Raw genomic sequence first — 22226 nt, forward strand, 5'->3', positions numbered from 1 at the left:
CCATTTAGCCGCTAATCAAAGCCGCCAGTCAGCGGCCGGCCGCCAGCCGCACAGCCGCTGATTAACAAAGCGGCCATCTGTCATCCACCTATTTAACAACAGTGGAAAGTGAGCACCGTGAGCTACAGGTGCCGGGACTGTTATCCAAAGCAAGAACGAGCAGGGGTAAGACACTGCTTAAATAAACTCAATTATTAACAACTTGAGGACTGAGAAGCATTCAGATAGGGATAGATAGTTATCCTGGTTTTCTGTGGCTGACCTGCAATCCAATTCTAAAAAGTCCAAAAAGGGCTGTAAACATTTTACTAATTTTTCTTTTTTCCACAGGTTTTGCGCACACACATATTTTCATCTATATATATCAAGCGCTCTTTTATTTCTTATAGAAGATATTAATAATACCAGATTTATGTTTAAACTGATTATGGGGCGGGAACTCCACATCCCAAGTCCTAGCCATCGCCCACTTCTTGAACTAACCAATAGTCCCTGGTGCAGGACATGTCCCACCCCCTAACCAATGGAAGAAGAGCACATAGTGTCTATTGTATTATGTCTTGAGCTAGTGAATAAATAAAGCATGCAGCAGGCTTGGACTCACTCTCTCTGAAGGCTTTCTCTCTGAATGCTGAGGGCTGGATCCAGGACGCGCTTGCGAATCATCCCCACGTATGTATATTTCTCTGTAGCCATTTTGTTATCCATTCTGTTTGCCATTTGTTTCCATTTGTTCACTCTTGTTTGCTATTGTTCATATTATTCTCTTTTATTGTGTTAGATTTTGGTGTTAGTTTGTAGTGTATAACTTGTATTGTGTTTTTCCCCTTTTCTCTAAACCATCCACGGCGGTGTTAGAACCGCTGTGGTTTTTAAATCCAAACCAGGTCTTGTGTTTTCACTTTTCTACAAAGGGCTTTTCTTAGCTTCTCAATCGCTCAAACAGCATACACATTATCAAGGTTTTTAAGCGTTACATCATTGTAGTATTTGATTACTAAGGTTTAGAGTATAAGCATATTCTTACTGTGTGTTATTAATAAGGTTTACTGCGTATCATTCTGTGAGCGTCTGCTCCGCTCGTGTCTCACTCTTACGACGCAGCGTCTGCTACGCTAAGTGCGTACCCCTACGGTACTCAGTGCGCCAATAGCGTACTTAGTCCGTAATAGTATATAGCTTATGTTTAAAGGTAATATTTGACATTATCAATTGGGGGCAATCGTCCGGGCCTCCTCATATCCGCAGTCTAGCAGGACAAGGCAGACTTTTATCTATCAGCAAAGGGCGGGAAGGTATTATCCCTTGTTAGCCGTTTTGTGGTCGGGGATACATTGATGCTGATTAGATAAGCGTCTGCTCCGCTTGGTTTGAAGGGATGCTGGTGGAATCCGGAAGGTAAGAACGCAAAGCTATTTTTAAAGTCTGTGCTGCATATCTGATTATATTGTTGCAAAATGCAAAAGCCTTTATATAGTGTTGCTTTTTTAAAAAAAAAAATAACTTCAGGGGCTTGCATGGTGATTTTTTTTGTGACAAAGGAAGCCGCATGGTCTGTCCTCCATTTTGTGCAACCCTCATGGATGTGGAAGGGGGAGGAGCAGTAGTAATTTTGGGAAGGTCATTTTTCTTTTCTAAATGGCTGATTTTCAGTCTGCTCATGAATAATCATCCGTCCTTGGTCAAAAAGAAATCACCATTTATGAGTTACCAATGCATTTATTTAACTCATGCCATAGTCAATTACAAATAGATTCAGATGGGGCTTAATAAAAGTTAATAGTAAGATGAATATGTGATGTAAGAACCACATACAGATAAACAAAGTTGTTTTTTTCTCTTTACCTCTAGGATTCAGTTAAACTCTGATTGTTGTAAAAATAGCCATTGAAATGCAAATTAACCTGTGTGGCTGCTTTTTCCTGGCAGTGAAAAACCACCTTCACAGACAGTCAAAAGCACATTCATATGCAAATTAGAAGCACTTAATGAGTAAATGAGTCTCAGGAGACCAGTGAATGGTACATAGATATAATATTATAATTATGTGTGTGTGTTTATATCGATGTATGTTCTGCAAGATAGCTATCCAATATGAATCATACTATTGGAAGCATTGATTATTAGATTCATTTAGACCTGTATTTTGTGTATTCTGCATATCTATTCACTTGTTGCCATTAGCATTGATTATTAGATACATTTTGACCCGTGCGGAGAAATTTGTTGCTATTTAGTTAAAAATATAGAGTAATATTTAAGGGAATACATGTAAAACACACACGCAGCCGGGCCCATTTATAAAGGTTTATACAGGAGATACTGTGTGGTGTGGGTAAGCGATTATAGTTAAATATCGTTTACATTTATAGAAGCGTGTTATTTGTATTGCTGCGGACGTATCCGGCCTGTGTACACGTGTCTCCGGCAGCGTGCGAGATTTTTACGCAACGTACGTACAGATATGCCCACTAAATACAAACCACATGATAGCATTGTTTTAGTTTAGGCGATACGGTAGCCACGCGATAATAGCACAAATTTTTTCAGTTTCCAATATTTAGATTAAATACCTTACTTTACTGTCGTACCTCTGGGGAGAGCTATCAGTTAACAGGAAATGATTTTCTGATCAGAAACTATAGAATGATAGTGTGGGCTGAAAAAGGTATGAGTGTATTGAATCCCGCTTGGTGGTCTTGGTGATCTTGGTGAAGCTTGGTGAAACTTGGTGAAGCTTGGTGAAACTTGGTGAAGCACGGTCTAGGTGAAAACGTGCGAGCACGGTTTTGGTGAACACGTGCGACGGAATGTGATAAAAGTTTTCTTGGTATTACTCTCCGGTTGTTGTGGAGCACAGTAGGGAGACTCCAATGATCCTACCATTTATAGACAGCAAGTGTCTATAAGTGGAACGATTGGACCGCACGGTTGTAGGTGTAAACCCGTGACGCAACGTGATATAAGGTCGCATATTCATGCGTAAATTGCCCTCATACATCTTGTAGGGAGCACATGCAAGCGTGATTTGTGTAAAATAAAGGTAGGGAATTTTTGCTGGTCTCTCAGGAAAATCCCTAGAGGTAGGGCCTGCAACGACTACACGAGTCTGCTAGAAGGCGGACCGGAGATACTCGGAGCAAAAGAAGCTGGTGGAAGAGCTTGGAGAAATTCCACCATAGACTACTGTGTTTGGTACATTTTAGGAAGTTTTTCTGTGTTAAAAAGGTCCACAATGGAAGCCAAGTGCACAACACAGGGACGTTTAGCGGTCAGGGTTCAGACTGCAGAGATTTTCAGACCCCAAGGGGTCAGCTCGGTGAGTAATGTGGGGGAAGTATGGTCCCCACACTGAGACCTTTTGTGATGAATGGACACGAATGACTGTGGGGGATAAAGCACCATTTCATGGGATAGGTAGTTTTGACTCAGAGGTATTGCATAATCTAAGGCTTGGGATCTGTCTCATAAAATCCCCAAAACAAAGGGTCAGATACACAAACTGTTTACATTTATGGCAACGAGAGAGTGATATACAGAGGGAATTAGCTTACACAGCTGGTTCCAACCCTAGCAGGAAACTGATGGCAACTGGAGAAACAATGGCTACAGAGAATGGCATACTGGGATATGATGATAATAGTGCACTTAACAAATGTATTAATGACAATAAGAGTAAACGTAATAAATGTGTTAAAGACGATAGGAGTAAAACTGATAAATGTACAAATTCTAACCCGTGCAAGTTGCACCCCATGTTAAACTTCCCTCAGGATTACAAGCAAGAAAGTGAGCCCAGCACGATGTCAGCACTTTCTCCCGCAGCCACCATACAAGACACCCAGGTGGACACGGCCCAATCGGTAAAGTGTCAGGAACATTGCATTGTATTGCCCCTGGTCCCGGACAGAATTAAGGACAATTATGTCTGAATTTCCTGATCCCAGAAAAGATCTAGCCGCAAGCCAAAGGTTTATTAAAGAACTAGGAAATGCTGCTGAACCCCATAATAAAGATTGGCGGACAATGCTGAGGGTATGTCTACCCTCCAATATTGACCCTGCGAAATTCATCACTGATTGTAAGTTAGACGCATTAGTACCTCTCACTAAGGAATACAATCAGGAGAATGTTAAACAGATCACCCTGCAATTAGGAGTATATTTCCCAACTGTTGTCAAGTGGAACAAAATTTTCTCCATTAGACAAAAAGAAGGTGAAACTGCTTCTGATTATTTCCATCGAGCATTAGAGGAAATGGCTAGATGAACGGGGATCGTGGACATTGAGGAAAGTGTACATCATAGAGAGGTAGCGGTGTCTGTATTAATGCAAGGTTTAAAAGAAGTGTTAAGAACAAGGGTACAGACCACTTAACCTAACTGGAGAGGTATCTCGGTGGCTGCATTAAGGGAATCCGCTATAGAGCATGACCATAATATCCAAAGAACCAGGGAAGCGCAGGGAGAGTGGTTGATGGTGATGAGCTTCCAAGCACTAGAAGAGGCATCAAATCAACCAAAACCCCCAGCCCCTGGCACATGGAGGAAGCCAAGGGTTTGCTATCTGTGTAAAAGGGAAGGACATTGGGGGTAATTCTGAGTTGATCGCAGCACAAGAAAGTTAGCAATTGGGCAAAACCATGTGCACTGCAGGGGAGGCAGATATAACACTTGCAGAGAGAGTTAGATTTGGGTGGGTTCTTTTATTTTTGTGCAGGGTCAATACTGGCTGCTTTATTTTTACACTGTAAATTAGATTGCAGATTGAACACACCACACCCAAATCTAACTCTCTCAACAAATGTTATATCTGCCCCCCCCCTGCAGTGCACATGGTTTTGCCCAATTGCTAAAAAATTTCCTGCTGCGATCAACTTGGAATTACCCCCATTATGCTAGCAACTGTAACAGCACACATAAAGTCAGACCTCCTAGACAAGAACATGAGCAAAGTTATGACACCCTGTATTACGCACTAAATTGTAATCAGGGATCATATAGGAAAAATTTTGGGCCGCACCTGTAATTTGCAGCCAGTGAAGTTGATTGTTAGTCTTGATAGTAAGCCTGAGGTTACAGTCGATGTAATTGGTAGGTCATTCCTTGTAGACACAATGGCGGCCAGGTAAACTCTGTGATTTATCTTTAATTATTTCCTTTTCATCTCTGATGTTCACCAGCAAAACTACAGCTCAAACGTCACGTCTTCTTGGTCTTTTCAGAGGTCTACCCAACCCCAGTATATCTTACCAGCAGCATTGTGCCTGGCCACTCCAGAGGGTGGAGAGTGGAAATACTTGTGGGGGAGACTGTGCAGAGATACTGATGGACATGTTGGTGTGACAGCCTGATGGTGAATGGAAATCTGACAATTTTTCTCTTTTTCTATTGTTCTCTCTTTTTTTTGTTCTTTCATATTTTACGGATGGTATGTCACACAACAGTTAAACAAATGGTAATGCAAGATTTATGCAACTTACAGAAAGGTCGCTGATTCGGAAAGAATATCGTATCACTGGAGAGTTCGTTTTGGGAAGACTGAGAGGCAGCACTGTTGAGATGGCATCTGAGCAAGAAGAAGAACAACAAGACTAGAGAACAATTATCGTAACAATTTTCTTTCCCTTCAATTATTTTCTATACCCCCATTACCACTCTTTCTTTCTCCTCCTGCAAGATGGACTTGCCCCAAGAGTCTGCATTCCGTGTTTTCCTGTTGACCCGGTTGTTGACCAGAGCAGTCTGTTTCGGTGAGAGTACCAGAGAGGTCGAGAAAGGATCTGGAATGGGTTCTGATGACAAGGATGGATTCGTAGAGTTCCAAGAGCAACACAATCACCTAGCAAAGGCGAGTATCAGAAAACGATCTGGTAGTCATGACACTAGGAAACATTGTGAAGGATTGTTAGCTGAAGAGAATTGTATCTGTAGGAATTGTGACAACATAGTTGAGGACGGGTGCATCCAGAGATGTCAGTCCAGCCTTAATATCAACATGGACTGACATCCATTGAGTGACTATCACTCATTAGTGGGTAAGGTTTTAAACCAAACGGAATGCTAGGTGTGCTCACAAGTACCTCAAGGTCATAGAAAGTCAGGACTAGTGCCATACACTTTAACGATAGATGAGGTACTTGAATTAAGGGGTGGGAAACCAGTGGATAAGAAATGTAATATTTCTAGGCCTCCTAGTTTGAAGCTCCACCAATATCATGTGGATAAGTCCTTAATATGTTTTAACATTTCCAATCCCCGAAAGCCGGGAAATTGGGAAGTGACATGGAACAACCGAACCATGGCATTTTCACACAGAGCCAATAGAATGCCCGTAGACTCAGAACTTATACGCCAAATAGCCAACGGTGGGAGATATTTTCAGTATAGGTACACTCGAGGAAGTAGGACCATGCAGATTGGAGAAGTATCACCAGGATACTGTGCGCAAATCATACAGCCTGATACGTGTACTAGACAAATGAGAGAGTTAGGGATAGGATTTTTCACCTGGAAGGTTTGTAACATGGTGATGTCATATTCGGTCCCATATGTCCTCCCCGATGATGCATATTTCATATGTGGGAGGAAGGCGTATAAGTGGCTTGCCCCAAACTCAGAGGGATTGTGTTACATTGGAAGAGTGTTGCCAGAAGTAATGACCATTACCCATGATAAAATGAAAGACTTTCACCACAATGCTCAAGCTCCTTACACTCACACTCACTACGAACACATTGTTAAGAGACACCTTGTAGATAGGACAGAGCATGCAGCCTCTGATTTGATTCCGAATCCACCGGGAGTCAATTCCTACTCGCGCTAGATATCACCCGTACCGCCAGAGAAGTTATACATTTTAGGTATATATCTGCGCTAGCGAACCTGATAGACAATATCACCGAGATGTATGATGACACCTTCAGGTATACTGGGAGAGAATTGCAGGCTTACAAAACGGAACTGATCCAGCACAGGATGGTTCTCATTTACATCACAGCGGTGACAGGCGGGTATTGTGTTACCCTAGCAACTCAGTATGGTGTGAAGTGCTGTATATATATCACAAACAGCACGGATGACCCAACTGAGGTCATAGATCAAAAGATGGACGATATCTTGCAATTGAAATGGGAGTTCCGAAGGAGACACAACCTTACCCTTGCTGCTGTGGGTAATGAACTGACCGGCTGGGTTTCATGGTTGAACCCACGCAATTGGTTCTCAGGTTTAGGAGAATGGGCTCAAAATGTTATCGTGAATGTAGGGAAATTTCTCTTGTGTATCCTAGGAGTTGTCATAATGATTGGTTTGATATGTAGATGTGTTCGGATTTTAATGCATTGCAAGCGCAGTACCAAATTGATGAGTTTGAGGAGCGAGGGTATTGTAATAACAACTGGTTTAATTTATGACCCATCAATCGAGACAATGCTGTGATAAGATGTGATTCCACGGTCCGTTTCTTTCACCCGTTTCTCCTTTGTTTTTCTCCAAGGTAAAAAGACATCCACTCGGAAGAAGATTTTGATGACCCTTTATACAGACCATTGATGAACTTTTTCACAGACACTTGATGAACTTTTAGAGACTTTAACTTTCTGTGGACACTTGAAAAACTTTGCTTGCCACTTACAGCAAAGATACAGCAACCCGGACAAGACATCAACAAGACATCCATGGACAATTACATACATTATCATAGAAATGCATTTATAACGCATGTTTCTTATCTTCATCTCTACGACCTTCAGGTAGTGACACACATAGTCGACAGGTAATATAGGCACATATATTAGCACTCACATATTTTCCCCCTTCATGTATCATCACTAATGTGCACCCCATTTGTTGGAACTAAAAGCCAAAAAGAGCTTGGTAGAGTTTGTTAGCCCACTTACAGACCCTTAATACGGGATAAGAAGGATTCAATATATACTTCGCAACACCTCGAAGATTATTTTAGAACATGTACGGCACGATGATACATGACCCCTCAGACATGAATTTCATACATACATGCTTATACTATCCCACTAGGTTGTACATTTCCCACCTTCTCCTCTCCTCCCTACACCCAATCATTTATAGGTATTTCACGGTATTATATATTTTTCTGCTTAGTTGTTTAGATAGTGGCAGTTATTGTTGACTGCCAAAGGGTCGACTGTCAAAGTCGAAAAATATCATGATGCATACCCCATGTACTAACCTCATGCATGTGCGCGCTGCTCGTGCACTCAATCCGCCGTACGTGCACACACTGTTAGGCGCCGGGGTCCGCTCGGCCGTGCGGCCCGGCGCCTAGCAACCAGGGACGCCGTGCGCGTTCAGCCGCCGGCTCCCTGGCAACGCTAAGACGCCGGGCGCACGGAGCCGCTCTGACCTTAGCAACGGGGACGCCACGTTCAGCCGCGTTCCCCGTTGCTGGGTCTATTCTCATTACCCTGATTATGTGCTGGCCGTGCAGCATGCAAGCTGCACGGCATTTCTATTTGATTGTCCTGTCTGGATCCTGATTGGAGGGTGCCTGAATAAAGGCACCCTCAGGACTTCTTACAGACGCCGGTGATAGCTTCCTGTTTGCCTGTGTCTGCTGCAGAGAGTTCCCAGTCCCGGTCTTTTCGGTTGTTCCAGTCCTCAGAGATCCTGTACTCGGAAGTTACCATCTGTTCCTGGAGTCTGACCGAGCACCTTTAACATCTGGTGGTGTTCGTGAGTCGCGGCGCAGCCGTGTGTTGCGGCTTGTCCGCTTCTGTTTATTATTTTGTTTAATTGTGTTCTGGAGCTTTGCGGAGGATTCCGCTTCCACAGATCCACTCTGGTGTCCGGCGGTGCCGGATAGGAGTGTCGGATCAGTGGATCCTTGGTTGTCCTTTTTCCTGGCGGCTAGTCCGCACATACCTTTTGATTTAGTTAGTTAGCTTGTAACCCCTGGCCTGGTTGCTTAGTCAGAGGGCCCCTTGTTATCACCCTGTCTCGGACTTCCCCTTGTCTCCCATTAAGACCTGCGGGGGCATCGGGGTTGGGCAGACATAATCCGCCCTTCGAACGCGGCTGCCATGGGCTCAAGCAACCATAGTCTCGCAGGGGATTTCTGATAACATGGGCGAGACAACGGAGTTAGGGCGCCAGGGGTTACTAGGCTATCCAGCTCCCACAACCAGCTTATTTTCCTGTACTCAGATCCCTGCCATAAGATCTCCTCCGGTCTGGAGTACAGGAATCATAACATTATCACCGGCCTACAAAAGAAAAGATTTAACTTACAGTAAATTTTTTAACTTTTTAGTTGGGAGATTTTTGTCGGCCTTATGAATCCCACCGGTGTTGGGCCAAACCCTGGCCAGCTTCTTGTTAGTCAGATTCAGGAACTTACTCAGATGGTTCAGGATCTGTCCCTCCGGGTGAGGTCACAGGAAGATCTGTTACGGACTTCCCCGAGGGTCATCCCTGAACCAAAAATGCATCTGCCTGACCGTTTTTCTGGGGATAGAAAACAGTTTTTTAATTTTAAAGAATCTTGCAAACTGTATTTTCGTTTAAGACCAGTTACCTCAGGTACAGAGGCTCAGCGGGTTGGGATTATTATTTCTCTACTTCAGGGGGATCCTCAGACCTGGGCTTTTGGTTTAAAGACAGACGATCCGGCCTTATCGTCTGTAGACGCCTTTTTAAAATCTTTAGGGCTATTGTATGACGACCCTGATAGAGAGGCGTCCGCAGAAAGTCAGTTGCGTGCTCTTAGACAGGGTAGGAATCCCGCAGAGAATTATTGTACGGAGTTTCGCCGTTGGTCGAACAACTGTGGCTGGAATGACCCAGCCCTGCGCAGTCAGTTTCGCCTCGGCTTATCGGAATCTATAAAAGACAGTCTCCTCCAGTATCCCGCTCCTGAGACCCTCGATAACCTCATGGAGCTATCTATTAAAATAGATCGTCGGCTCAGAGAGCGGAGGGCTGAAAAAGGGGCATCTGTCGGGTCATCTCCCTGGGTTCCTTCCATTCCTGTAGACATAGAGGAGCCTATGCAGATTGGTCTCTCCAAATTGTCTCCGGAAGAAAGAACCAGTGTCACGATCCGGGTATCTGGACGCCATTACTTACCCTTCAGATGCCTCCTAAGGCGGGCTCAGCGTTCCAGGACCGGATTCCGCTGTTCCTGAGTTTCCACATACAGAGTGGTCTTTTCATCAGCCGCGGCCTCCGCTGTGCCCGCGTGGTTAAATGTGCATCTATCAGCCTGGCGTCTCCTGTCTCCGGTGGCCGGCGCCGCCATTATTGTTTCCCAGACCACATGGATTACAAACCAAACTTCCCTCCAAGTGTCTGCATGGGCGCAGCCATCTTGGATTCTGTCATCTGATCATTTCCACCAATCTGCTGTCTGTGTTGTTGATTTGCATAATTGCCTAGCCAACCCCTTCCTTGCTGCAGGTATAAGTAAGCTGTACCTGAGCAAGGAAGACGTCAGTGCTTTGGTTGTCAAACCTAGTTCCTGTTTGTCTCTCTTCTATGATTGTCTTCCAGGTTCCAGCTCCTGTCTCAAGACTTCCACCATAGAGACCCGCACCAGCATTCCACCTGCGGTGTAGCCTGACTCTCCAATCCATTGTGGATTCATCTGTTTCCAGCTACAACACTACCTGCTTCCAGCCTCAGCTTCCAGCAGAGTACAGCTTCCCTTAAAGGGCCGGTGTCCTTTCTACACTTTACCACTCTCCACCGGAATTATTATTTCTCCGCTCTCAAGTTCTACATTTCAGTTCACATTTCATCGCTCCCAAAGTTCATTTATTATTTAACTGGTTCCAGCCAGTATCCACTCCGTGCTAACAACAGTCTGGTTCCAGCCAGTATCCACAGCAGCTGTTTTACCTTCAGCAACCCAGCTCTTCCTGGAACACCAGCTGGTATAATCCTGGGTTATCTCCATTGCTACAGCCGGGCCTGGTAAGGACTTTCCATCTAGAAGATCATAAGAACTATCTCACACTACCAGTGCCCTGTGGCTCCTGCCATGCTGTAGTACTCAGGAACTGTATTTATTCTTTGCTGACTTTTACGTTTTCTTTTATTGCTGCTGTGATGCGGAGTTGTCATAATAAACATCATTGACTTTTATCTAAGTTGTCGTGGTCACGCCTTCGGGCAGTTATTATTCATGTTACTTACATGTCCAGGGGTCTGATACAACCTCCCAGGTTCCGGTACATCTCAGCCCCTACAACTGAGGCTGCCTCCCGTCAGCTCAGGCCCTCAGTTGTGACAGTAAGCACTGACCTAATGAATCCAGCCGGAGACCAGGATCAAGCAGCCAGGCCGATGCAAGAACTGGCAGCCCGACTAGAACATCAGGAGGCTGCACAGGGCCACATCATCCGCTGTCTCCAGGATCTCTCTACTCGGCTGGATGGGATTCAGACAACTCTCCGTGGATCAGGCGCGTCTGGTGCGTCAACCACAGTGACTCCAGCTATAACCCCACCCACCTTACCCATTTCTGCTCCACGTCTTCATCTTCCAACGCCAGCAAAATTTGACGGATCTCCAAGATTCTGCAGGGGATTTCTCAACCAGTGTGAGATTCAGTTTGAGCTACAACCTGGCAATTTTTCCAGTGACCGTACAAAAATTGCCTACATTATTTCTCTTCTCAGTGGCTCAGCCCTTGATTGGGCATCACCGTTATGGGAGAGGTCCGACACCCTGCTATCTTCTTACACTGCATTTGTGTCAACATTCAGGCGCATCTTCGACGAGCCAGGCCGGGTAACTTCAGCTTCGTCTGAGATTCTCCGTTTACGCCAGGAATCACGTACTGTAGGACAATATCTTATACAGTTCCAGATCCTGGCATCCGAACTGGCATGGAACGACGAGGCCCTGTATGCTGCATTCTGGCATGGTTTATCCGAGCGTATTAAAGATGAGTTAGCTACCAGAGACTTACCCTCCAAGTTAGATGAGCTAATCTCACTTTGTACGAAAGTTGACTTGCGTTTCAGAGAGAGAGCAACTGAGCGTGGAAGATCATCTGCTCCAAAATCTTCTACTCCTCCTCCTCGCCAACTGTCACCAACTACAGATGAACCCATGCAAATTGTCCGTTCCCGTTTAACTCCTGCTGAGCGCCGAAGACGTCTCTCCGAGTTTCTCTGTCTGTATTGTGCAGCTCCGTCTCACACCATTAATGCCTGTCCCAAACGTCCGGGAAACTCCAAATCCTAGCTCGCCAAGGAGAGGGCCGGCTAGGAGTAATGATCTCCTCTCCATCTCCTCAAGATTGTAACCTCCCAGTCTCGCTTCAAGTTGCTCAACGTTATCAGAACGTCATTGCCCTCCTGGATTCCGGAGCAGCTGGGAACTTTATTACTGAAGCCTATGTTAAACGGTGGTCCCTACCCACCGAGAGACTTCCTTCGTCCTTTTCCTTAACTGCTGTGGATGGCAGTAAATTTTTTGATACAGTTATTTCTCTAAGGACTCTACCAGTTCGTCTGAGAGTGGGAGTTCTTCATTCCGAACTTATTTCATTTTTAGTGATTCCAAGAGCCACACATCCTGTGGTCCTGGGCCTTCCATGGCTCCGTCTTCACAATCCTACAATTGATTGGACGACTACGCAAATCCTGGCATGGGGTTCCTCCTGTACTAAGACATGTTTGTTTAAAGTGTTGCCTGTCTGTTCTTCCTCCCCCAGGTCGTCTGATGTTCCACCTCCTCCATATCAAGATTTCACGGATGTGTTCAGTAAAGCTTCTGCTGATATCCTTCCTCCTCATAGAGAATGGGACTGCCCGATTGATCTCGTTCCAGGGAAGGTTCCACCTCGAGGCCGAACTTATCCGTTGTCTCTCCCCGAGACACATTCTATGGAGGAATACATTAAAGAGAACCTAGCAAAGGGGTTCATTCGACCTTCTTCTTCTCCAGCCGGCGCAGGCTTCTTTTTTGTAAAGAAGAAAGATGGTGGTCTGCGGCCGTGCATCGACTACAGAGGTTTGAACGACATTACCATCAAGAACCGCTATCCTTTACCCCTGATTACTGAGCTCTTTGACAGAGTTAGCGGAGCTACCATCTTTACAAAGCTGGACCTGAGAGGTGCATACAATCTCATCCGGATCCGTGAGGGTGACGAGTGGAAGACCGCATTTAACACCCGTGACGGACATTATGAGTACCTCGTCATGCCCTTCGGATTGAGCAATGCTCCAGCTGTCTTCCAGCATTTCGTCAATGAGATCTTCAGAGACATTCTATACCGTCATGTCGTGGTCTATCTAGATGATATCCTCATTTTTGCCAACGATTTAGAGGAACATCGTTTCTGGGTAAAGGAGGTTCTGTCCCGTCTCCGTGTCAATCATCTCTACTGCAAATTAGAGAAATGCGTCTTTGAAGTCAAGTCCATTCCGTTTCTAGGGTACATTGTGTCCGGTTCCGGACTAGAGATGGATCCTGAGAAACTACAAGCAATCCAGAATTGGCCGGTACCCTTAACCCTCAAAGGGGTCCAGAGGTTCTTAGGGTTCGCCAATTATTACCGAAAGTTTATACGAGACTTTTCCACCATTGTGGCGCCTATTTCTGCTTTCACCAAGAAGGGTGCTAACCCGTCCAAGTGGTCTGAAGAAGCCATGCAAGCTTTTCATCTTTTAAAACAGAGGTTCATCTCTGCACCTGTCCTGAAACAGCCTGACATCGACTCTCCTTTCATCTTAGAGGTGGATGCCTCCTCCGTTGGAGTAGGAGCGGTGTTATCTCAGAGGGCTAAAGATGGTCATTTACATCCTTGCAGTTTCTTCTCACGGAAGTTCTCCCCAGCGGAGCGCAACTATGCCATTGGCGACCAGGAGTTGCTAGCCATCAAGCTCGCTCTAGAGGAGTGGAGATATCTGTTGGAGGGAGCTTCTCATTCAATCACCATCCTTACAGACCACAAGAACCTTCTATATCTAAAAGGCGCACAATGTCTCAACCCTCGTCAGGCCAGATGGGCACTTTTCTTTTCCAGGTTCGACTTTAAACTCCAGTTCTGTCCGGGCTCTCAGAATCGCAAGGCCGATGCCCTTTCCCGCTCATGGGAGCAAGAGAATGAGTCAGAGTCTTCAGACAAGCATCCTATTATAAATCCGTTGGCATTCTCCACGGTAGGGATGGACTCTACGCCCCCATCAGGGAAAAGTTTTGTGAAGCCGACACTAAGGAAGAAGCTCATGCATTGGGCCCATGCTTCCCGTTTTGCCGGACATACAGGTATCCAAAAAACCCTGGAGTTTATCTCTAGGTCCTATTGGTGGCCAACTCTGAAAAAGGACGTTTTGGAGTTTATTGCATCTTGCCCAAAGTGTGCTCAACATAAAGTATCCCGCCAGTCGCCTGCGGGGCAACTGGTTCCACTATCTGTTCCCCGTCGACCATGGACCCATTTGTCGATGGATTTTATTACAGATTTGCCCATGTGCAACAAGTTCAATACCATCTGGGTGGTAGTTGACCGGTTCACCAAGATGGCACACTTCATTCCTCTCACCGGTCTTCCGTCAGCTTCCAAGTTGGCTCAAGTATTCATACAAGAGATCTTCCGACTCCACGGTCTTCCAGAAGAAATTATCTCAGATCGAGGAGTTCAATTCACAGCCAAATTCTGGCGAAGTTTATGTCAAGTCCTCCAAGTCAAGTTTTTAAGTTTTCCACGGCTTACCATCCTCAGACCAATGGTCAAACTGAGAGGGTGAATCAGGACTTGGAGGCCTTCCTCCGCATCTATGTGTCCTCCTCTCAAGATGACTGGGTTCAATTACTTCCCTGGGCCGAGTTCTGTCATAACAACCAGTATCATTCTTCATCTTCTTCAACACCATTCTTCACCAACTTTGGATTCCACCCTAAAGTCCCTGAGTTCCAACCGCTTCCAGCAACTTCTGTTCCCGCAGTGGATATCACCTTGCATCAGTTTGCCAATATCTGGAAGAGCGTACGATCAGCTCTGCTCAAGGCATCGTTCAGGTACAAGAAGTTTGCGGATAAGAAGCGTCGAGCAGTTCCTGCTCTCAAGGTGGGTGATCGGGTATGGTTATCCACGAAGAATTTGAGGTTAAGAGTTCCCAGTATGAAGTTTGCACCTCGCTACATCGGTCCTTTCAAAATTGATCAAGTCATCAATCCTGTTGCTTACAGACTCCAGTTACCTCCCTTCTTAAAAATACCCAGGACATTCCATGTTTCCCTGTTGAAACCGCTAATCTTGAATCGGTTTCATTCCTCACTTCCACCAACTCCGAAAGTCCAAACTCAACGAGGCGTTGAGTATGAAGTGGCCAAGATCCTGGACTCACGTCACCGTTACGGTCAACTTCAGTATCTCATTGACTGGAAGGGCTATGGTCCTGAAGAACGCTCTTGGACCAATGCCTCTGACGTCCATGCTCCTGCCTTGGTCCGAAATTTCCACGCAAAGTTTCCTTTAAAGCCTAAGAAGTGTCCTGGGGCCACTCCTAAAGGGGGGGGTGCTGTCACGATCCGGGTATCTGGACGCCATTACTTACCCTTCAGATGCCTCCTAAGGCGGGCTCAGCGTTCCAGGACCGGATTCCGCTGTTCCTGAGTTTCCACATACAGAGTGGTCTTTTCATCAGCCGCGGCCTCCGCTGTGCCCGCGTGGTTAAATGTGCATCTATCAGCCTGCCGTCTCCTGTCTCCGGTGGCCGGCGCCGCCATTATTGTTTCCCAGACCACATGGATTACAAACCAAACTTCCCTCCAAGTGTCTGCATGGGCGCAGCCATCTTGGATTCTGTCATCTGATCATTTCCACCAATCTGCTGTCTGTGTTGTTGATTTGCATAATTGCCTAGCCAACCCCTTCCTTGCTGCAGGTATAAGTAAGCTGTACCTGAGCAAGGAAGACGTCAGTGCTTTGGTTGTCAAACCTAGTTCCTGTTTGTCTCTCTTCTATGATTGTCTTCCAGGTTCCAGCTCCTGTCTCAAGACTTCCACCATAGAGACCCGCACCAGCATTCCACCTGCGGTGTAGCCTGACTCTCCAATCCATTGTGGATTCATCTGTTTCCAGCTACAACACTACCTGCTTCCAGCCTCAGCTTCCAGCAGAGTACAGCTTCCCTTAAAGGGCCGGTGTCCTTTCTACACTTTACCACTCTCCACCGGAATTATTATTTCTCCGCTCTCAAGTTCTACATTTCAGTTCACATTTCATCGCTCCCAAAGTTCATTTATTATTTAACTGGTTCCAGCCAGTATCCACTCCGTGCTAACAACAGTCTGGTTCCAGCCAGTATCCACAGCAGCTGTTTTACCTTCAGCAACCCAGCTCTTCCTGGAACACCAGCTGGTATAATCCTGGGTTATCTCCATTGCTACAGCCGGGCCTGGTAAGGACTTTCCATCTAGAAGATCATAAGAACTATCTCACACTACCAGTGCCCTGTGGCTCCTGCCATGCTGTAGTACTCAGGAACTGTATTTATTCTTTGCTGACTTTTACGTTTTCTTTTATTGCTGCTGTGATGCGGAGTTGTCATAATAAACATCATTGACTTTTATCTAAGTTGTCGTGGTCACGCCTTCGGGCAGTTATTATTCATGTTAGTTACATGTCCAGGGGTCTGATACAACCTCCCAGGTTCCGGTACATCTCAGCCCCTACAACTGAGGCTGCCTCCCGTCAGCTCAGGCCCTCAGTTGTGACAACCAGGAGGCAAAATTATGGTCTGTGTTTATACTGCGGAGGTAAGGGACATTTTGCCCGTAGTTGTCCAAACAAGTTGGGAAACTTCCTGACCAAGTGAATTGTGAGGGGGTTCACTTTGGTCTGCAGCTCATCTCCTCAAATAATTCACTGTTGGTTCCTGCTAAAGTTTCCTATGGCAGCCTCTGTTCCTCGGTCTCTGCTTTTGTGGACAGTGGAGCTGCAGGAAACTTTATGGATTTAACATGGGCCAAGGCCTTAGGTATTCCTCAGCTAACCTTAGGTAGGTGTATCACCATGCATGGTTTAGATGGGAGTCCTTTATCCAATGGGGTTATTTCTCTATGTACACCTCCTGTTTTGCTCTCGGTGGGAGCTCTGCATTCTGAAAAAATTGAGTTTTTCCTTACCCATTGTCCAGCAGTTCCTGTGGTTCTGGGTCATCCTTGGCTGGCCTTTCATAATCCCGTCATTGATTGGCAGTCTGGGGAGATCCTACAATGGGGTACCATCTGTGATAAAGAATGTATTACGCTTCCTATCCGAGTAGCTGCCGCCAGTTCCGCACATATTCCTGGGGAATACCAGGATTTTGTTGATGTGTTTTCCAAGGGCAATGCGGATATTTTGCCTCCCCATAGGCCTTATGATTGTGCCATTGAGTTAATTCCTGGTGCCACGTTGCCTAAAGGAAGGTTATATGCATTGTCTGGTCCTGAAACTGTGGCCATGAATGAGTATGTGAAAGAAAGCCTTGGGAAAGGGTTTATCAGGCCATCTAAATCCCCTTTAAGTGCAGGTTTCTTCTTCGTAGAGAAGAAGGATGGTTCACTCAGACCCTGCATTGACTTTAGAGCTTTGAATAAAATCTCAGTAAAGAATACTTACCCTCTGCCGCTGATCTCTGTCCTCTTTGATCAGCTACGTTCGGCTGTTATTTTTTCTAAGATTGATCTTAGAGGAGCATATAACCTCATCAGAATCAGGACAGGGGATGAGTGGAAAACGGCATTTAGTACTCAGTCGGGCCACTATGAGTATCTGGTCATGCCATTCGGCCTATCTAACGCTCCGGCAGTTTTCCAGGATCTCATTAATGATGTGCTCCGTGAGTTTCTGGGAAGATTCGTCGTGGTCTATTTAGACGATATTTTGATATATTCTGACTCCGTGGAACAACATGTTACCCAGGTGCGTCAGGTGCTAAAGAGATTACGTGAAAATCACTTATATGCCAAGCTGGAGAAGTGTGAATTTCATGTCACGGAAGTATCCTTTTTAGGGTACATTATTTCCCCTCGGGGATTCCGAATGGAACCAAAAAAGCTCCAAGCCATCCTTAGTTGGGCGCAACCCACCAATTTAAAAGCAATTCAGCGCTTTTTAGGGTTTGCAAACTACTATAGAAGATTTATTCACTCTTTCTCTGACCTAGTTGCTCCCATTGTGGCACTTACTAAGAAGGGAGCAGATCCTACCAATTGGTCATGTGAAGCGGAGTTATCTTTTCAGGCCTTAAAACAAGCCTTTGTCTCAGCCCCTGTCCTTAGACATCCCAACCCAGAATTACCTTTCATTATTGAGGTGGATGCCTCGGAGGTTGGAGTAGGGGCTATCCTTTCTCAGAAGGATCCAGATTCCCTTGAGTTACATCCTTGTGCCTTTATGTCCAGGAAATTCTCATCTGCAGAATCCAACTACGATGTTGGTAACCGGGAATTGCTGGCTATTAAATGGGCTTTCGAGGAGTGGAGACATTGGCTTGAAGGAGCTACCCACACCATTTCAGTTTTGACTGATCACAAAAATCTTCAATACATTGAATCGGCTAAACGACTGAATGCCCGACAGGCTCGTTGGGCTTTATTTTTTACTCGTTTCAAATTCATTATCACCTTCAGACCAGGTTCCAAGAATACCAAGGCAGATGCCCTGTCACGCAGTTTCCTTCCGGTTCAAGACAACAGTCCTGTTACTCCCATACTTCCGCCTTCAGTCATTCAGGCAGGTCTCACACAGGATGTATTTTCCCAATTAAAGCTGCTTCAACATCAAGCTCCGGGAAATACTCCTGCTAGTCGTCTTTTTGTTCCTGAGTTTTTGAGAGCAACTGTTTTGGCGGAATTTCATGATAGCAAAGTTGCAGGGCATCCGGGAATCGCTAAGACTTTGGAATTAGTATCCCGCTCAGTATGGTGGCCTGGTCTTTCCAAAGACATTAAAGAGTTTGTTTTTTCGTGTCAGGTCTGTGCACAGCATAAAGTTCCCCGTTCTTTGCCTATTGGTCAACTTATGCCCTTGAAAGTTCCTCTTAGGCCATGGTCGCATATCTCCATGGATTTTGTGGTGGATCTCCCTCTGTCAGCCGGATGCCGAGTCATATGGGTGGTAGTGGACCGTTTTAGCAAGATGGCCCATTTTATTGCTCTTCCCCGATTGCCATCTGCCCAGGGATTGGCAGTCTTGTTCCTCCGTCATGTTTTCAGACTCCATGGGTTACCCACTGATATTGTTTCTGACAGGGGTCCACAATTCATTGCGCAATTTTGGAAGTCTTTTTGTGCTTCATTAAAGATGAAATTATCATTAACCTCCGGCTATCATCCACAATCCAATGGACAGACTGAGCGAGTTAACCAATCTCTAAAACAATATTTGCGTTTGTACTCGGCCAAACTCCAAAATGACTGGTCTGAGTTTCTTCCATTGGCGGAGTTTGCTTATAATAATGCCTGTCATTCCTCCACCAATGTGTCTCCATTTTTTGCAGTTTTTGGTTTCCACCCCAGAGCTAATTCATTTTTTCAACATTCCTCTGTCTCCTCTCTGGCCCTGACCTCTCATCTTAAACTTATTTGGAAAAAAGTGCACCTGGCTCTCAGAAAAGCAGCTTTCCGGGAAAAAATTTTTTCTGACAGGCTCCGGCGGCCGTGCACTTTTAAAGTAGGAGACAGGGTGTGGTTGTCGACTCGCAACATCAAACTTCGACAAACCTCAGCCAGATTGAGTCCTAGATATATTGGACCATTTCTCATTATCAAAAAAGTCAATCCAGTTGCTTTCCGGTTACGTTTACCAAAAACTTTACGGATCGGAAATACCTTCCATTGCTCATTGCTTAAACCATATGTTTCGTCCAGCAGATTTCCTCGTAAAAAATCTCAGGGGAGATCACCAGTTAATGTACAGGGTCAGCAAGAGTTCTTGGTTGAGAAGGTTCTCGATTCCAAGTTGTCCCGGGGTCGGCTTTATTTTTTGGTGCATTGGAGAGGTTATGGGCCAGAGGAAAGGTCGTGGGTCCTGGATGAAGACCTTCATGCCCCAAAGCTCAAAAGGGCATTTTTTCGTGAATTTCCTCGGAAACCTGGCTTTAGGGGTTCCTTGACCCCTCCTCAAGGGGGGGTACTGTTAGGCGCCGGGGTCGCTCGGCCGTGCGGCCCGGCGCCTAGCAACCAGGGACGCCGTGCGCGTTCAGCCGCCGGCTCCCTGGCAACGCTAAGACGCCGGGCGCACGGAGCTGCTCTGACCTTAGCAACGGGGACGCCACGTTCAGCCGCGTTCCCCGTTGCTGGGTCTATTCTCATTACCCTGATTATGTGCTGGCCGTGCAGCATGCAAGCTGCACGGCATTTCTATTTGATTGTCCTGTCTGGATCCTGATTGGAGGGTGCCTGAATAAAGGCACCCTCAGGACTTCTTACAGACGCCGGTGATAGCTTCCTGTTTGCCTGTGTCTGCTGCAGAGAGTTCCCAGTCCCGGTCTTTTCGGTTGTTCCTGTCCTCAGAGATCCTGTACTCGGAAGTTACCATCTGTTCCTGGAGTCTGACCGAGCACCTTTAACATCTGGTGGTGTTCGTGAGTCGCGGCGCAGCCGTGTGTTGCGGCTTGTCCGCTTCTGTTTATTATTTTGTTTAATTGTGTTCTGGAGCTTTGCGGAGGATTCCGCTTCCACAGATCCACTCTGGTGTCCGGCGGTGCCGGATAGGAGTGTCGGATCAGTGGATCCTTGGTTGTCCTTTTTCCTGGCGGCTAGTCCGCACATACCTTTTGATTTAGTTAGTTAGCTTGTAACCCCTGGCCTGGTTGCTTAGTCAGAGGGCCCCTTGTTATCACCCTGTCTCGGACTTCCCCTTGTCTCCCATTAAGACCTGCGGGGGCATCGGGGTTGGGCAGACATAATCCGCCCTTCGAACGCGGCTGCCATGGGCTCAAGCAACCATAGTCTCGCAGGGGATTTCTGATAACACGGGCGAGACAACGGAGTTAGGGCGCCAGGGGTTACTAGGCTATCCAGCTCCCACAACCAGCTTATTTTCCTGTACTCAGATCCCTGCCATAAGATCTCCTCCGGTCTGGAGTACAGGAATCATAACACACACCCGCAGGTTGCATAGGGGACGCACCAGCGTCTCGTGCGCATAAGATGTGTATTTACGGCGTAGTTTGTGAGCGTGTAGCGTGCGACTCGATCGTAGCATATTTAACCTAAATAGTGCATATTGTAGATAATATTCCCCTAGACCATGTCAGCCAGTATGATTAGTTTAAACGGTTCCTGGACAGAGAGATTCCTCTTTGCATGATAGGAAGGGTCAGATAAAGGTTGAAAGTGGTGTCTAGTATCCAGCTGTAGGGTATTTTAAGGGTAATATTCCTATGTTCGTTAGGAAAGAATCGCATGTTCCTGCGCATAGTTATGTGCAGAAGTAGAAAATAGATATAAAATTGTATTTAAAATATATTACGAATGGGGAGGGGACGAGAAATGGAATTCAGACACATAAATTTCCCACAGACTGAGATACAATGGCCTTATTTACACTAAGCTTTGAGATTCTATGAAGAGGGCATACACCTTTGTTTATGAATAGGGCCAGGTTTCTCACCAGAATAATGAGTGCTGATTTGTCATTGTCTCAACTGAAAGTAGAGACAAACAAGGGTGAACAAATGACCAGGAACAGAGTTTGTGTTAGGGTCTCCTGCCCTGTGCTGCCACGTCGTCATGGCAACCGGGAGACAAGTGCTAGCGGAGTAACCTGAGCGCAGCTGATACTCCGGTTCGGGTCTTTTGCTGTGCAGTGGTTATAGGCTCTGTGCATGGCAGGGGATCCGGTGCTGGTTTTTGTGCTCACAGTCTGTGAGGTCTGAGTGGGGCGTGGACAGCACCTGCTTTATAAGGCCTCTTTTCAGGGTAAGCAGATGCTGCTGAATCTTTGTTGGTTAGTCAGTTCTGAAAGTTAGCCAGTACTGTGTAGCTTTGTATTTGTTTGTTGCTTACTGCAAATAGGCCTGGGGATTTGGTATTACACTCTGCCAATCCAGACCTAGCAGTAAGACTAGAGTCAGTCGTTTAGCTTGCTGGGGTTCTGTTACTACTCTGTGAACTTAGCAAGTTTGCGGCTGTATTCTAAGACTTGCCTGTCTAATCCTGTCTCACTGTGCTAGGTGTCAGGGGTCAGTTTAGTGGCAGTAAGCTGAACCTGTGCACTGCAAGTGAGAATTAGGA

The sequence above is a fragment of the Pseudophryne corroboree genome, chromosome 3 (assembly GCF_028390025.1).
Source record: "Pseudophryne corroboree isolate aPseCor3 chromosome 3, aPseCor3.hap2, whole genome shotgun sequence".
In the NCBI taxonomy this organism is placed as follows: Eukaryota; Metazoa; Chordata; class Amphibia; order Anura; family Myobatrachidae; genus Pseudophryne; species Pseudophryne corroboree.